Source organism: Microtus pennsylvanicus, chromosome 1 (genome assembly GCF_037038515.1).
Source record: "Microtus pennsylvanicus isolate mMicPen1 chromosome 1, mMicPen1.hap1, whole genome shotgun sequence".
Lineage (NCBI taxonomy): Eukaryota > Metazoa > Chordata > Mammalia > Rodentia > Cricetidae > Microtus > Microtus pennsylvanicus.
In genome coordinates, this window is record NC_134579.1 from 33,908,252 (window position 1) to 33,924,015 (window position 15,764).

A 15,764-nucleotide genomic window follows, 5' to 3' on the forward strand; every position below is an offset into this window, starting at 1 on the left:
GAACGACTGTTCTGTGTCACTGTGGTGGGACACATGTCCCATCCCTTACATGATGCCACCCTAACTCAGAGGCAATGGCATTAGAAGGGACAATGGTGAGAAGATCACAGGGGCGCAGTCCTTCTGAAGAGGACTGGCATCTTCATAAGGGACCACAGAGGGCTGCTCCCCACTTCTGCACGCGTGGACACAGTGGAAGGCATCACCAAGCAGCCAGGAAAACGACTCTCAACAGACCCCAGACCTGACAGGTCCTTGACCTTGGAACCGTGGGAAATCCTTCTCAGCCACTTAGTTTTTTATATCTTGCCATAGTTCTTGCTTCAAACTAAGGTACCCGTCACCAGGACTGTGTCTCCTCCACACACACTATCCTGGGAGCCTCACCAAAGCCACTATGGAGAGAAGAGATTCCCAATCCCCTCCCCTGTGTTAGCTTGGGAATTCAGCCAGTATAAAACAAAACCAACCACATGAGGCCGAGGAGGTCAAAGCTCTCGGCATTGTACTCACCTCTTCCCAAGGAAGATGCTCAACTTTCAACCTTAACCTTTTAAAACTAGATCTATTTACCTTGTGTGAGTGTATGTGTGTGTGTATGTGTGTGCATGTCACAGCGTGTGGAGGTCAGAGGACAACTTAATTGAATTAGTTCTCTCCTTCTACCATGTGGATCCCAGGGATTAATCTCACATTCTCAGGCTTGATGGCAAAGGCTTTTACCCACCCAAAGGCTTTTTACCCAATTACACATTAGTTTTTGTTATTAAACAAAACTTCTGAGCCATATGACCCTAACTTTCATGTGCACGCCCCCCACACAATAAATAAACATGATTACAAACCAACAAAATCGTTCAAACAGCAATGTACTGTCCTTCTCAAATGACCAAAATCATCTATGCTCATACAATTTCACTTCCAGGCATTTATCCCAGGTCTGATAAAATACTGCATAGTGTATCACAGCCATTTTCATCCTGGAAACTTTCGAGACTGCTGATTTTTTAAAGCCATCCCCAAGAAAGCCTGACCTAGCTAGCCTTGGTAAGCCTGATCACTTGCATTGGCACCCAAGACTGAGAACTCTGGTGGCCAACAGGAAACTGGGAAGAGCCTAAACTCAGCAGAAGTGGATCCGAGGGACAATTCTATGCTGCAGGGCCACACAATAGGACATTAGACAGCTTCAAAGTAAGTGAGACACAAAAGAAACTTTTCCAATAAACATTCCTAATGGCATAGATACTGAACAGTGTGCTGTTAAGTTAGACAAAATGGGTTATAAGAATGTTTTAAAATACCTACTTCAAGGTAAATATATACATATAGCCATTTATGTATGGCGTCACGATTCTGACACCATATTAAATGCATTACTTGTCACAAATCATTATGTCCTGAGGGTAGAAAGATGTAACTTAAATATTTTACTCATCTTCATGTTCAATATTTCCATAATAAACAAAGGAAAGGCTGGAACCATCTCTTAACTTCAAAAGTAGAGAGAGAGAGATTTCAAGTTTTAAACATTTTGACACAGTCTGTATAGATATCAGGTCACCCCACAACCCATCAACCAACACCTGCATAACACAGACACACTCAGACTCACACACAGTTCACAGGGCATGACCCCCGCCAAGGCTCAAGCAAAGAAAACCCTCCCCTTCTTAGGTAGCAAAGTCAGGTCATCTCACACCATTGGCAGCGCATCCTCGAAACACTGCCACACGCTGCCCTCCTAAAGTCATCTTCAAGCCTGTCAGAGTCAAGTGGAGGGAGATGTCACTCTAAGAACACCAGGAAGCCAGCCTCTGTGTGTGTGGCTGTACAAAAGGCAAGGTGAACCACAGCCACAACTCACAATCCCTGGAACTCCAGCCCAGCTGAACTGATGAGTACCACTGGACCGAAGGGGGCTGACCTGAAGAGGGGAGGGAAGAGATGAGGTGCTGATCAGGCATGAGCTTCTGCTGAAAACCTGACTGTCTCCAGTAGGAGACAGGAATGGGCTCCATCCCCACATATGGCTCCAGAGGGGTGCACTCTGTCCTGGGGAGAAGGGTCCAGACCTGGAGCTGCCTTTTCTACTTGACTCTACTCCCTGCCCATTCATTGGCTGTTGTCAAGGGCACAGAGGACACAGATGGATACAGGTGGAGAGCTGCCCCAGATGGGGGCAGAGAAAGGCTGAGCCACCTTCTTGGAACCTCCAAGGAAACTTGGGGTTGTCACCAAAGGTCCATCACATAACCATGACTGACAAACTCATTGAACACGGGTGGACAGTTTGGCCTCCATCCCCCCACCTTCCTTCCCCAGAGCTGGGGGTGAGTCTACCTAGATCTTTCTAGTGAGCAAGGGGTTGCTAACACCCGTACACTTATTATCCATCAGAAAGACATCATTTTAACTCCCTGGGGACTGCAGGGAATTACATGCCAGGACATGGAGACAAAAGCCACTCATACTTTTCCCAATGTCACAGTCCACTCCTGGTCTATAAACATGGCTCCCTTACCTGAAAAGGATGTTCAGGGGCTGGAGAGATGCTCGGGGATTAAAGGTGCTTACTGCTCTTTCAGAGGACCTGAGTCTGGTTCTTAACACCAATGACAACTGCTTATAGCTCCAGCAAATCTGTCGCCCTCTTCTGGCCACTGTGGGCACTGCACACACACACACACACACACACACACACACACAAAGAGGGAGAGGGAGCAGTACTGAGCCCCACTCAGTTCATCCACCACAGTCTATCAGGGGATCCTCAGGATGAGATCCTATAGTTTTCAGGCTCCCATTCCTCCCAGCCATGCGCCCTCCAAACTAAGATGGTCTCAGTGTGTGTGCAGCACAAGCGTTCAGCCTCCAGTGCAGCCAAGCTAAGGGACAGGGCCTCTCTTGTTCTGAGCCTCTCCCAAGGCATCAGTGTGACACTGGGTCTCCCTCAGCTCTCAGCCCTTTGGTTCCCTCAGTGTGGATAACTACTTTTCCTGCTTTATACTAATTTCATACTCAAAGTGAGTCCTTTATGCTCTCTGCCATACCCGCCCTTCCTCTGCAGCTCCTGCCCTTAATTTTGCATCAGAGTTCTCTACTAAAAGGAACCGAGTGGGGCTTCTTGGGAGGCTGTGGATAAAGCCTTTATCTCTCAGGCCCAAGAACCCGAGCTTACTTACTCCCAGCATCCACATTTGTTGTTGTTGCTGCTGCTGCTGCTGTTTTATTTCATTTAAGGTATTTTATTAAGGTATAGGGGTGGGGCATGCTCTTAGAACCCCAGCACTGGGAGGTGGAGACAGATGAATTTTTAGGGATCTCTGTAGAAGCAGAGACAAGTTGGTCTCTCTGAACAGCCAATCTGCCCTACTTGGCAAGCTCAGGCCCATAAGAAACTTTCATAAACAGTGGTTGGCACCTGAGCAACGACACCCAAGGTTGTCCACTGGCCTTTACCTGCAATCACATGCACACATACTTACATACAAACACACACAAGAACCAAGTGAACCTCAGAGTTTTCAGCCAGCTACCAGCAGCCGGGGAATGCAGACCAAACCCCAAGCTTGTACACAGAGGGCTTTGACATGTGGTACACTCTGAACAGCCTGCTTCTCCTGTCCAGGCTCTGGCCAACTGGTAGCAATCAGACAGGACACGGGGGCCCACAGGAAATCTAAAATTAGGGCTTACTACCTCTCACGGAGGATTTATGCGATGGTTTAATTGCTAGTTTGGAGACTAAAACCTGGGCTGGGAAGGTGAAACCATCTTTCTGGACAAGCCTAGGGAGCCACAAGCACCTTGCGACCCTCACCTGCAGCCAGGGAAGACACATATCTTCAGGGAACAGAGGACATGAATCTGCCTCCTTTGAACTTGGGCACACGCCACAGTCAAGAGTTGCTTCCTGCTCCTCTGATTCACAACATCAGGCAAACGTGTGTTTTCTGGTGGGAGCAGTCTTCAAGTTAAACACACAAGCAATAAAAAGTGTGTGTGTGTGTGTGTGCGTGCGTGCATGAGCGTGTGCACATGCATGCATGTGCATGCATATGAAAGCCAGCGGTGTCTTCTGTGATCTTCCCCCATCCTATTTTTTGTGCCAGGGTCTCTCAGTGAACCTTCAGCCCACTGCTGCAGCTAAGCTGGCTGGCCAGCAAGTCCCAGGGACCTTTCTGTCTCCATCCCCAGCACTAGAATTACAAGCGCCTACTGCCACGTCTGACGTTTTACACGGGTCCTGGATAGCGGAGACGTACCCTCCAGCCGGTACAGAAGCCACTTGACCAAATGAGCCACCCCAGTACCCAAAGGTAAGTCTATGCTGCAGTTTTAACACAGCTATGTTCTGACTGTGACCTGACACATGCGCTCAGCTGTGGGATTTTCCACTTGAGGCTTCACAGCACTGAAAGTTTGAGATTTTGTGTTTTTAGAGTATAAGATTTTAACACTGCTAGGAACTATAACATGATAGCCAGGGCAACACACAATCATCTTTGTTAAATGGCCGTGGCCCCTGTATTCACAGAAACATTTATCACTGGATTTCTTCTAGCAGGTAGGAGGCTCTTCCCTGGGCCGCTGGCGTTCGGTTCGGAGGAGCGGAAGATTGCTGGCCCTGCAAGTGACAAAGTCAGACTCTTCCGCCTCTGCCCTGGTTTCTCAAACACACTCTCCCTTCATGAGAACCTGGCTCTCCCTCCCGCATTTTCCTATTTTCAGCTCTTGGGTCATTTCTAGTAACTTCACTTAAGCGATCTTGTCAGCTCCAGGGCGTGGGTGGTGGTTCCACTCTGCCGTGCACAGCGCTCCCCCCCATCTCTGAGTCAGCTGCCTTTTCATGAAAATACTACTCTCCGATCATTTTCATAAGAATTTGTGCTGGCGTGGCCTTGTTTCCCTTGACTCCGGCCCAAGTGTTTTTCCCCTTCAGATTGATTTTTCGTTGAAACTCGGCACGTCTCTTTCATCGCTGTTTGTTTGCTAGCCGATTTCCATTTTTACTGCAGGGCAAACATCAGTCAATGTGATCCAGCTGCACAGAGCAATCAAGCCACACGACCTGCGTGTGGATGTCCAGGGTGAGCTAGGAGTCGCTGTGAAAGGCAGGAAATGAAGGCAATCCCACGCGTGACCCACTAAGCCATGAAGCGTGATGCTCGAACTTAGGGAACAGTCTGTCACAACTTGGCTTGCCGTCTGCCTGCACCATGAAAAGGACCCCGTCACCTTCCGCTGTGAGGAGTGTATGGCCAGTAAGTGTGCGTGTTGTGTGTGCCTGCACCTGTTCGTGTGCATGTGTGTGTATGTGCGTGCACATGGGTGTGTGGAGATGTGGATGCACACGGAGGCCAGAGGTGAATGTCAGGTGTTGTTTCTCAGGTGTGCTGTCCACCTTATTATATGAGACAGTGTTTCTTACTAGACCTGGAGCCCACTGGCTATACAAGGTTAAGGGTCTAACAACCTGCAGGATCCTCTGTTTGCCACTTCAGCGCTAGAGTTACAGACACAAACCACCAGCCCTGACTTCTGGCCGGGGCCGCTGAGAATCCAAACTTGTGTCCTCACGCTTGCTCTGCAAGCACTTGTCTCCCTAACTTACATTGTTGTGTGTTTAATCGAGCCTTTTGGAGACACATAGGGAACTGCCCATTTACTCTGCTCTGTAACTGCCTGAGGATAAGGGTGTGAAGGACAGGAGACAAAACCAAAAGGAAGAGGGGGAGAAGAAAGGAGGGGAAAGAGGGAGGGAGGGAGGGAGGGAGGGAGGGAGGGAGGGGAAAGAGGGAAGGAGGGAGGGAGGGAGGGAGGGAGGGAGGGAGGGAGGGAAGGAAGGAGGGGAAAGAGGGAGGGAGGGAGGGAGGGAGGAAGGAAGGAAGGAAGGAAGGAAGGAAGGAAGGAAGGAAGGAAGGAAGGAAGGACAGACAACACACCAAACATGGAAAACAGGTCGTCCACTCTTCTCAGGTGAATGAGACATCCTTACTGAGAATCTCAAAAACAATCTTCAAATACACACCATGATTCTTATTTTTACTTGCCAGAGACTGAGAACAAACATTTAATCTGGCCTCCTTTGGGGGAAGACTCTAACCCAGACCCTCCTCGTCTTTTTAATCATCTTGATTCGTATCTTCCTAGAGAGGCGACTGCTCCCACACTCTGTCCTACCCTGGGCACAGGACGAAACAGTCGTTGTTGCCCCCACAGTCCTGAGGTCACGTGTGTGCTTGCTACAGAACCTAGAAATGACGTCATAGAGAGCTCGGCATGTAATGTATGGATGGAGGATGGTGAGTGGAATAAGTTTTCGTACTGAAAATCCCAGACTATGGCATGTTTATGAATAATTATCAAAACCCAGGAAATCCTTAAAAATCTCTGCCATCCTAAAAGGTAGCTTGGTCCTCTCCTAGGCCTCTACCCCCTGTGCTCCCTCAAAGGGTCCTGACACCCAATGGGAATGGCCAAAGAATACAGCACCTGCCCCAGAAAATCGGCTCAGGCAACCCCTCATTCCCAGACACAAATTTCCATGAGAACCAGACAGGGGACAGAAAGCAGAGGCAGCATATTCTGAGGGCGTGGCAGACCTGCAGCCTGACTTCATCAGGCCCAAGGGCTTGCTTCTGATCATCCCTATGTGTGGACTGCGGGCACAACCCTGCTAACAGTAAGTGCCGAGGACAGTGCACCCCACACCTCATGGAGGAAAGAGCCGTGGGCAGAGACCGGTGCCAAGGCAGAGGCGGAGGGAATGGGAAAGGTTCAGCCGTGATCCGATGGCTTTATGAGGTGACGCGACTGGGTGTCACTTGTGAAGTCACGGAACTCGCCCACGCATCCCCTAACATATACACTGCTCAGCCTGGAGGGAAAACCCATCCCCACAGCTGCTGTTACCCCAACTTTAACTAAATATAACAGATTCCAAGAGCTCATCCTGGGCTTTTCACGCCCGTATGTGTATCCCTCAGCTGGGAACAGCACCCACGAGCTGGTGATCTTGTATGGAGCAGTCTGTTCCAGGGTCTTCCCCGATGATGTAGCACATTGTTAGCCCACACACAGTGCACACAGACCCTCCCAGCGAGGGCACGGCCGGTGTGGGGACCCTGGTTGCTAGGATGAGACGCTTTGTCCAGAATGACTGAAGCACACGTGTCTTCCATCAGCACGGTCTCATGTTCACCCCGTTTAGGTCGCTGGCCTCACATGATTTTGTGTTCACACATGTTCGCTCACTGACTGTCACCCAAGCAACATTTATTTAGGAAGTCCTGGTGTGCTCTGGTTTCCTCGATACAGTTTGGATCTGAAATTAACTTGTCCTCCCACGGGGAAATGATCTACATGGATGCTGCTCGAGCCTCCCTCCTTCCCTCCCTCCTTCCCTCCCTCCCTCTCTCTCTCTGCCTCCCTCTGTCTGGCAGCCATTGTCACACACTGATGGCACAGGCTGGAGCTCAGGATGACAACTGGGTGGCTAAGGGTTGACATGAAGGCCTGCGTTCCATCTCCAGCACCCCATAACTGGAGTGTGGCAGGGAGCTCCAGTAATCCCAGCACTTGGCAGGTGAAGGGTGGAGGCAGGAGGATAAGGAGTTCAAGGCCAGCCCTGGCTACATGGCAAGTTCATGGTCGGACCAATACAAATCAGATGCTAGCTCATAAACGCATATACACATACAGACACCCACATATATACATACAAACGGACACCCACATATATACATACACATATATACAGATACCCACATATATATGTACATACATACACACATATATACATAGACATGTATATTCATACAGACAGATACCCACATATATACATGCACACACATACACATATATACATAGACACATATATTCGTACAGACAGACACCCACATATATACATACACATATATACAGATACCCACATATATATATGTACATACATACACACATATATACATAGACATGTATATTCGTACAGACAGATACCCACATATATACATGCACACACATACACATATATACATAGACACATATATTCGTACAGACAGACACCCACATATATACATACACATATATACAGATACATGCACATACATACACACATATATACATAGACATGTATATTCGTACAGACAGACACCCACATATATACATGCACACACATACACATATATACATAGACACGTATATACATGCAGACACCCACATATATACATGCACATATATACAGACAGACACCTACATATATACATACACATATATACATACAGACACCCACATATATACATGCACACACACACATATATATACATAAGCATGTATATACATGCAGACAGACACCCACATATATACATGCACATATATACAGACGTCCACATATATGCATACACATGCATACATAAACACGTATATACATACAGACACCCACATATATACATGCACACACATACATATATACACATAAACACATATATACATGCAGACAGACACCCACATATATACATACACACATATATAAACACATATATACATACAGGCAGACACCCAGAGAGTTGGGACTGGACTATGAGCCTTCAAGCAAGGCCACCATCTGAAGGCATGGAAGTCAGCTCTCCATCTGATAAAGTGCTGCTCTTCTGCCTGCCCCTAAGTAATTGGCAATGAAGCATCCCAGCCAGAAAGAGACATCTGATAGTGGGCCTAGAATTCGGGAGGATTTCTTTTGTTTAAGAATCGAAGGGATAAGTCCTCTCCCTGAAAGTTGGGCCACCAACAACTGCCTGAATGAGGTATAAAATCTGATACAGCGATTAGAGTGGAGAGAGGCCTTGCATATTTTACTTAACGGCTTTTTTAATGGTTCTTTTATGGCACGCATGCCTGCAGGGAATAATAAACCAGAGCAAGAGGATGAAATCCCCTCAATATGCATGGGCAACAACAGGAACACCCGCCTACCGGGAGCCACGGGAGCCACGGGCTAAGACCGGCTTCGCTGCAGGCACACGAGCCGAACACAAGTTTCTTATATGAGGAAGTATGACTGAGCGCAAACCTGCTAGTGAAGATTTCTCTGCACGGAAATTAAATGGAGATTTGACTCTTGACTCCTAAGAAAGCACAGTTTAAAGGGCAAGCTAATCGACGACATGTTGCAGAGAGGACGTTGGTGATCACAAGGAGAGACGAGCCGTTTAAATCAGCTTTGTAAGATCCAGCCGTGAACTTTGGTTTCACATAAAAAAGGAAGACCCGATTTCCCTTGCACTCGCCATTACGAACTGTGAAGTCACTGTGTCTGGAGAGTGAATTCTATGCGGGTCCAGTCCACGGCTAGTCTTTCATCCACAGGAGTACCAACACTTTAAAACATCTTCAAGATGATAAATGGTGTAGCGCTCGGGAAACACACACAATGGGAGCTGTGTCGTGATGCTGGAATTATATTTAAATATCGGATGCCCACTAATATTTCATGTGCATGAAGCTGTCAGGGCACGAGTCCCACAGAGGCAACACCATTTGTTACCAAGGAAATAAAGTTTCAGTCTGAAAACAAGTATTTTGTCTGGCCCCTTGAAAGCATGAAGGTAGCATGTATGAGCCCTGAGTTTAATCCCCAGCACCACAGACTAATTAATAACCATAACAATAGCAATAGCAACAATAATAATATACCATGAGCTGACTCAAATTAAATTACCAATATAATTTCCTTCCTACTGGAAACCTGCAGATGCAGTATCCCAAAGACCCTGCATCTAGAGCATCCTGCCATGGGTGCAATCTCCTCAGCAAAATGTATTTGAAACCAAGCTATCGTCTTGATTACATACTTACTATCCATACACCTAGTTAAAAGAGAAATACACAGGCCTGCCACAATTTCTATGCTGAACCTGTTCTGTCGTGTTGAGTTTCTATTGCCCTCACACTTGATGTGATGTTATCAGTGAAGATATGATGTTACAAATTTCTACTCTGGTGACAAACTTATTTATTGAGCTTTTTAGGTTGCTTACAGTCAACCTCAACCATAAACCGAGCATTCTAGAGCTGCAATATCCAAAATGGCAGCTGTGACGGCCCCTGGTGTGGCTGTGCTATAGATAGGACCCCCATACTGGATCTAATACAGAAAAAAAGACAATGAAAAATAACTTGTCAGTATTGCCACGTGAATTACATTGAAATGATAGTGTTTTGGACAGGTGCTCAGTGAGCTATAGAATTAGTTTCTCATTTCATTTTTTCTCATATATGTCTCCTACCACACTTTAAACTGCACAAGGTTTAAGTTACTCTTCCCCTGCCCAGCAGGGCTAGGATCTCTCACCACGGAGAGAGGCACGAGGGTTAGCTCTGTAGTTAGCCGTCACCACCCCTGAACTGCAGCAGTCCCCTGAGGCAAACCTTGCTGTTCTGGAAACTGGGGATAGCACAGCCATGGCAAGGGTGCCCTGTGCTCTCTGGTGAAATGTCCCCTGCCATTTTCTACAGAATTCTTCCATCCCCTTCTCTGCCGCAGACTGGCGTCTTCCAATTCCACTCTTGAGTTACTGAAGTTGGTGTCTAGTTTGGCCCCTCCAAAATACAGAAGGGACCTGGGCATTTCCTGAATTGTGTGTGACACAGACCAATGGCTCCATATTGCCCACACACCAAATACCCACAGAACCTGCCTCTCCCGCCCCTCTGCAGACTACCATCCCGCTACACAAGTCTGTCCAGATCCAAGACCATCATGGCCTGCTCATTTCCTTGGCTTTGAAGCACTTACTGGTCCTCCCAAGGCAAGGACCAGAGTGTTCAAGTCTTAGAATATAGACTATTGTATTTATAATCGACCTTGTCCCCAAAAAGTGGTGTACAAGGACATGTGCAATTTATCAAAGCTCTTTAAGCTGCAGTAGATACAGAATATAAGGGAAACAATGAGGAAGAATGCAAGAGCAGATGTACAGATAAGAATTCGGTGCTCTAAGGGGTCTAGGCTCCTCACTGAGCAGGGTTGTCCACGGGCCTCATAAGGTGAGCTCTACCCAGAGACTCAGACAATATTCTGGATACCAAGGCCCAAACTTAATCCAGTAGGAAGAAAAGAGTATACAGCAATAAGTTGACCCAGCAACCCACCCAGAGCATCGTGCTTGGCTGTCTCTGCCACATAATCAATGAAACCCATTGGTACCCATCAGACAGGAGCCACCGCTGAGGCCGGCACCCATCCATTTGTGGTCACCCTACTTCATGGCGTACATGTGTGTGCGTCTCCTTTGTAGACTCTGCGCCGTGTGCATAGTCCTCTTCTGGAAATGATGGCATGTAAATCTACCCCGTAATAAACTACTCTGACCAAAAGCAATGCAAGGAAGAAAAGGACTTGTTCTTGTAATCCCAGATTAAAGTCCAGCACTTGGAGGGAAGTCAAAGCTAGTTAAACTAGCCAGGAACATGGCATCCACAGTCAAGAGTCTTCAACAGCCACACTCCAATTTCTATCCCCTTTGCCTTCCCTGGATTCTCCAGTGCACCAGGATGCCATGTTAAATTCCATCTGGAGGTAAACATCACAAAGAGCCTGCGTCTAGAGATCCTAGCCTGGGTGCAGCCTTCTCAGCAAAATGTATTTGAGGCCAAATGAACTCTAGCCTTGGTTACATGATGAGCATATATCTAGTTGAAGGAGAAAGTTACAGACCTGCCATAGCTTTCGGGACTCAGACAGACAGGTGGACAGACAGGCTGCATGCTGGAATGTTTTAGAATTTCCCCATGAATATTCAACAGTGTGCCTAACAGATATATTCAGTGCTTTAACGATTTTTATTTGATTCAAACTCCCATTTGACCTTTAGGACAGTGCTTGAATAGGAGATCATTAAACTTAAAATATGCTTCCAAGCCACTTAAAATTAATGAAAAAATTTAACACAATTTAATGCTCAATTTTGGTTGAAAAAAATTAATGATGCTAAACGCTCGCCACACATGCACTCTTAGTGTGCACACAAGGAGCCCCTACTGGATCACAGGGACTTGTGGAAGGGTTTATTGTGATGCCTGCACTTCTGCAATTTAGTCAAAGCACCAAGAGGACAGAGCTGCTTTGAGCATTCTGCCGGCTGCATGTATCTGCAAGTCTTAGCGAAAGAAAGAAAAAAAGAAAAAAAAAGGAGGGCTAGGTTTCATCACAGACGTCATAACTTTAGAATTGTTAGAGAACTGTTACTCCAGCTGCAATACATAATCCATAAATATCTCTCTGTCTTGAAGGCAGGGATTTTGGGTGGGTCTCAGAATTTAGGGTAAATACCACTCACATGCTGATCTAGCATACAGCTTTTTGGAAAGCTTGCAATGCTTCTTAGATTCGATCTTAATTGTCATTATTCCTATTTAAAAACTCTACAGTAAAGTAAATCTGCTTGCAGGGACCAATGAGACTAGAAAGTACTTTTCAATACTGAAAGGGCACATTTTTCTCCCCTTCGGCTTATTCTGTCTTCCTGCTGCTGTGCCGTGCACAACAAAAACCGCAAGCCTTGCACAAGACAGGTTTAAGCTCCATGCATTACAGACCCAGATTTGTCCATCCCCGTGGGAAGCTCACAGGGCTCCAGAAGCTGAGAGGATGCTAATGAGGACTTGGAAGCTGCAGGCGCTCAGACCATCCTCCGTGGGCGCCCTTTTCTACCTTGTTCGCATCCCACTAGAAGGAGTCTTTGCTTTCTGGAACGTTTAACTTAATAGTTGTCTGTTCGGATCCTGTGAGTGGCCGGTGTTTCTAAACATCTCCTTTTACTGGTGCGTGCTTTAGTCAGCTTACGTTCAGGCATTCACGTCTCCGCCTTCTCAAATGAGCCACATTCAGTCTTGGGGTTCACGGCTTCCCGTGTAGGATAGCGACCATCACCATCTCCCACTGGATCCTCCTTACAGTTTCTCTCGATCCCTTCTCTGAACCTTTCCGCCTCATTTGCTGGCGTTTCTAGCAGAATTCTGAGCATCGGTTACACACAGAGGCGGGTTTTCAGAGGAAGCCTCGGCCGCGCTTCCCAGGAACTCTGAAAGCAGCAGCATGGTGCCAGCATGCAGCATGTTTCTCCATCCATGATAAACTTGCAATCAGTGGGACAGCTGCAAAATCTACCTTGAAATCATCCCAGCTCTGCCTGCAGCGGTGCTGGGGGACGCCGTGGTTTCACACAGCCAGTCCTGTACAGGGAGCCATCTAGGATTCTGACAAACTAAGGAAAACGGCTTCATTCAGCATAATTCTGTCAGGAACTTTTTCAGGTTCCTAAAAGGTCCTGTCACACCTAAGTCCTGTCTCTTTAGCTTTCTGAAGTCCAACGTCACCAACAAACATCCCACTCTCCAGCTAGTGAATTCGACCTTGGGTCCCCTTTCCCAGTCACGCTCTCTCTGCCCATCCTGATAACTCAGGACATGTGGTCTACGGACAAATCTCAGGGAGTTCTGTAACCTACCTGTTCAGGAGAAGCAACTGCTCAATACGTTTACCCTGCTCTTAGCCTCCACAAACACCATCACCAAGAAGGACCAATTATTTGCCTTGCAGAAGCCCCAGGAGCAGGGATGGGCCAGAAAAAGACCATTTCCCCTTTTGGCCAGAGGATCAGCAGGAAAGAGCCACTGGGCCTCAGAGACAGAAAGCGGCTGTAGCTCCGAAGGTTCTAGAGGCCATACTGTGGGGGACATAACAGGCTGTCCTGGAGCATGCAGGAGGACAGTCCCATCACTGTCCCTGTCAGCAGTCCTATGAAGGCAGTATGCAGGTACCAGACCTACTAGGATCTTAGGTTTCTCTTGTTATTCAGAAAAGCACAGAGTGCCCGCAATGCCTATCTTGGTTAACATGGAAAGATATTCAAACCAGGCCGTCCCACCCTAGATGCAGCTACCACCACACACTAATGAACCTCGTGCAGCCCTCCCTCCTGGTGCCCAGAAGGCAGTGTTCTGCCATGTCCCCTGCACCTGTCACTTATCAACTGTGGCTCCATCCCCAGGAACCTGTACCCCAGCGTTCCCAACTGGTGTCAAGAAAAATTTAATCCTTACACAAATCCCTAAGCGTCATTGAAAACAAGATGACAGCATCACCGAGTAAGACTTCTCCACTCTGCTCCCCGCACACAAAACTACTTCACTTTCTGCAAGAATCTGGGAAATTTTGCTGAACCACTCAGTCATGTGAAAATGAGGGATTCCTATGTTTCAGAAGTCATCCTAAAGTCATCATGTTTCCCATGCCATAGGATGGTTCTCTCTCTCTCTCTCTCTCTCTCTCTCTCTCTCTCTCTCTCTCTCTCTCTCTCTCTCTCTCCAGAGTCACACTTGAGATAAGAACACATGAAAATCTAGTTTTCACTTAACCAGTTCAGAAACAAAGGTTGCATTTTACAGGGAACAACTACAGACCTACATTTTTAAAAACCCGTTTGAGCATGGTGAGAGTTTGGCCGGGGTCAGATCCGCAGTCTACTTCTTCCGGACCAGAGTTCTAAGTGGTAGATAACTCCATTTAAACGGCCTGTTTCATACACGTGTAGATCAGCGTCTCGTGCACAGCCTGCTGAGCAAGACGAACCTTCCCGCATGCACGCACACAGTCTGAAGCATACTTTGTTCTTTCTGCATTAAATGATTGTTTCCCACACGCAATCAGAGCCTTCCTGACTGCACCAGGCACCACGAAAACAGCGGAACTTAAAAGTTAGTTTAAATCCAAAACTTAGACCAAGAGCTCCGTTTTTAGACACACCCTTTAATTTCTTGCTGTTGTCTACATTTTACTTGCACTTAAATTTAGGAAAGTAATTTTAGCTCTCATGCCCGCCTTTGCTAAGGTCCCTAGATTCACAAACATGAAGCGTTGAGTCCTCTTCCTTTGAGATACTAAAATGTGTAAGTTAACGGTAACGCTGGAGGGAGGAAGCCACCCTGGCTGTTCTGCACAGCTGGTTCAGATGAGAGTAAGTAGACAGGATTCGCTGGTTACCTGCAGTAATTGCCTTGAAATGACCAACCAGAGAAGTCCAATATGGAAGATGATAACTGACAGCTAACAGCCTGACCGTGAATAAGGTGTCCACTCTGTGTGCATCACCCACTCCTGTATCGACAGACCTCAGAACACAACTCCCCAGGTTACCACGAAGGACTTCTGCCACCTATCTATTTAGACGCCTGGAGCACATCATCTTACTTCTCTAATGACTACGGAGCCTGCTCTTTAAAGCACTTCCAACTCAAGGTGAAGGCACTTCTCTGGGGGAAGTCCAAGGATCTACACATATAGGGGAAAGCAGCAAGAACCCCATCATCCTGCTCCACTGGAACTCTGCATCTTAGAAGGAAAATACGGGGAGGAAGAGGGGAGAACAGAATACCTGTGCTCAGAAACACAGCCCACCTGCCAGCCGTGAGCTCAGCCTCACTAAGCAGGCATTCTGTGTTTAGGGTCCCTTGGTCAACACCTGAATGGAGCCCCATGGCAGAGCAGGCAGGTTGACACTGATTCAACCTGACAAAGTCCCCCCACACCCCTGGCTCTGAGACCAGTGCAAACCTGCGAACTTTTGTCACCAGGGGAATAGAAAGGGGTTTTTGAAACATTAACTCCTGTGTATCTCGAAATAAAAGCTCCCTTTGATTTGACTTTCCTTAAGCTAGTCAGAAAAAAATAAATAAGAGCTGATATTACTTTTAGAAAAGGAAAG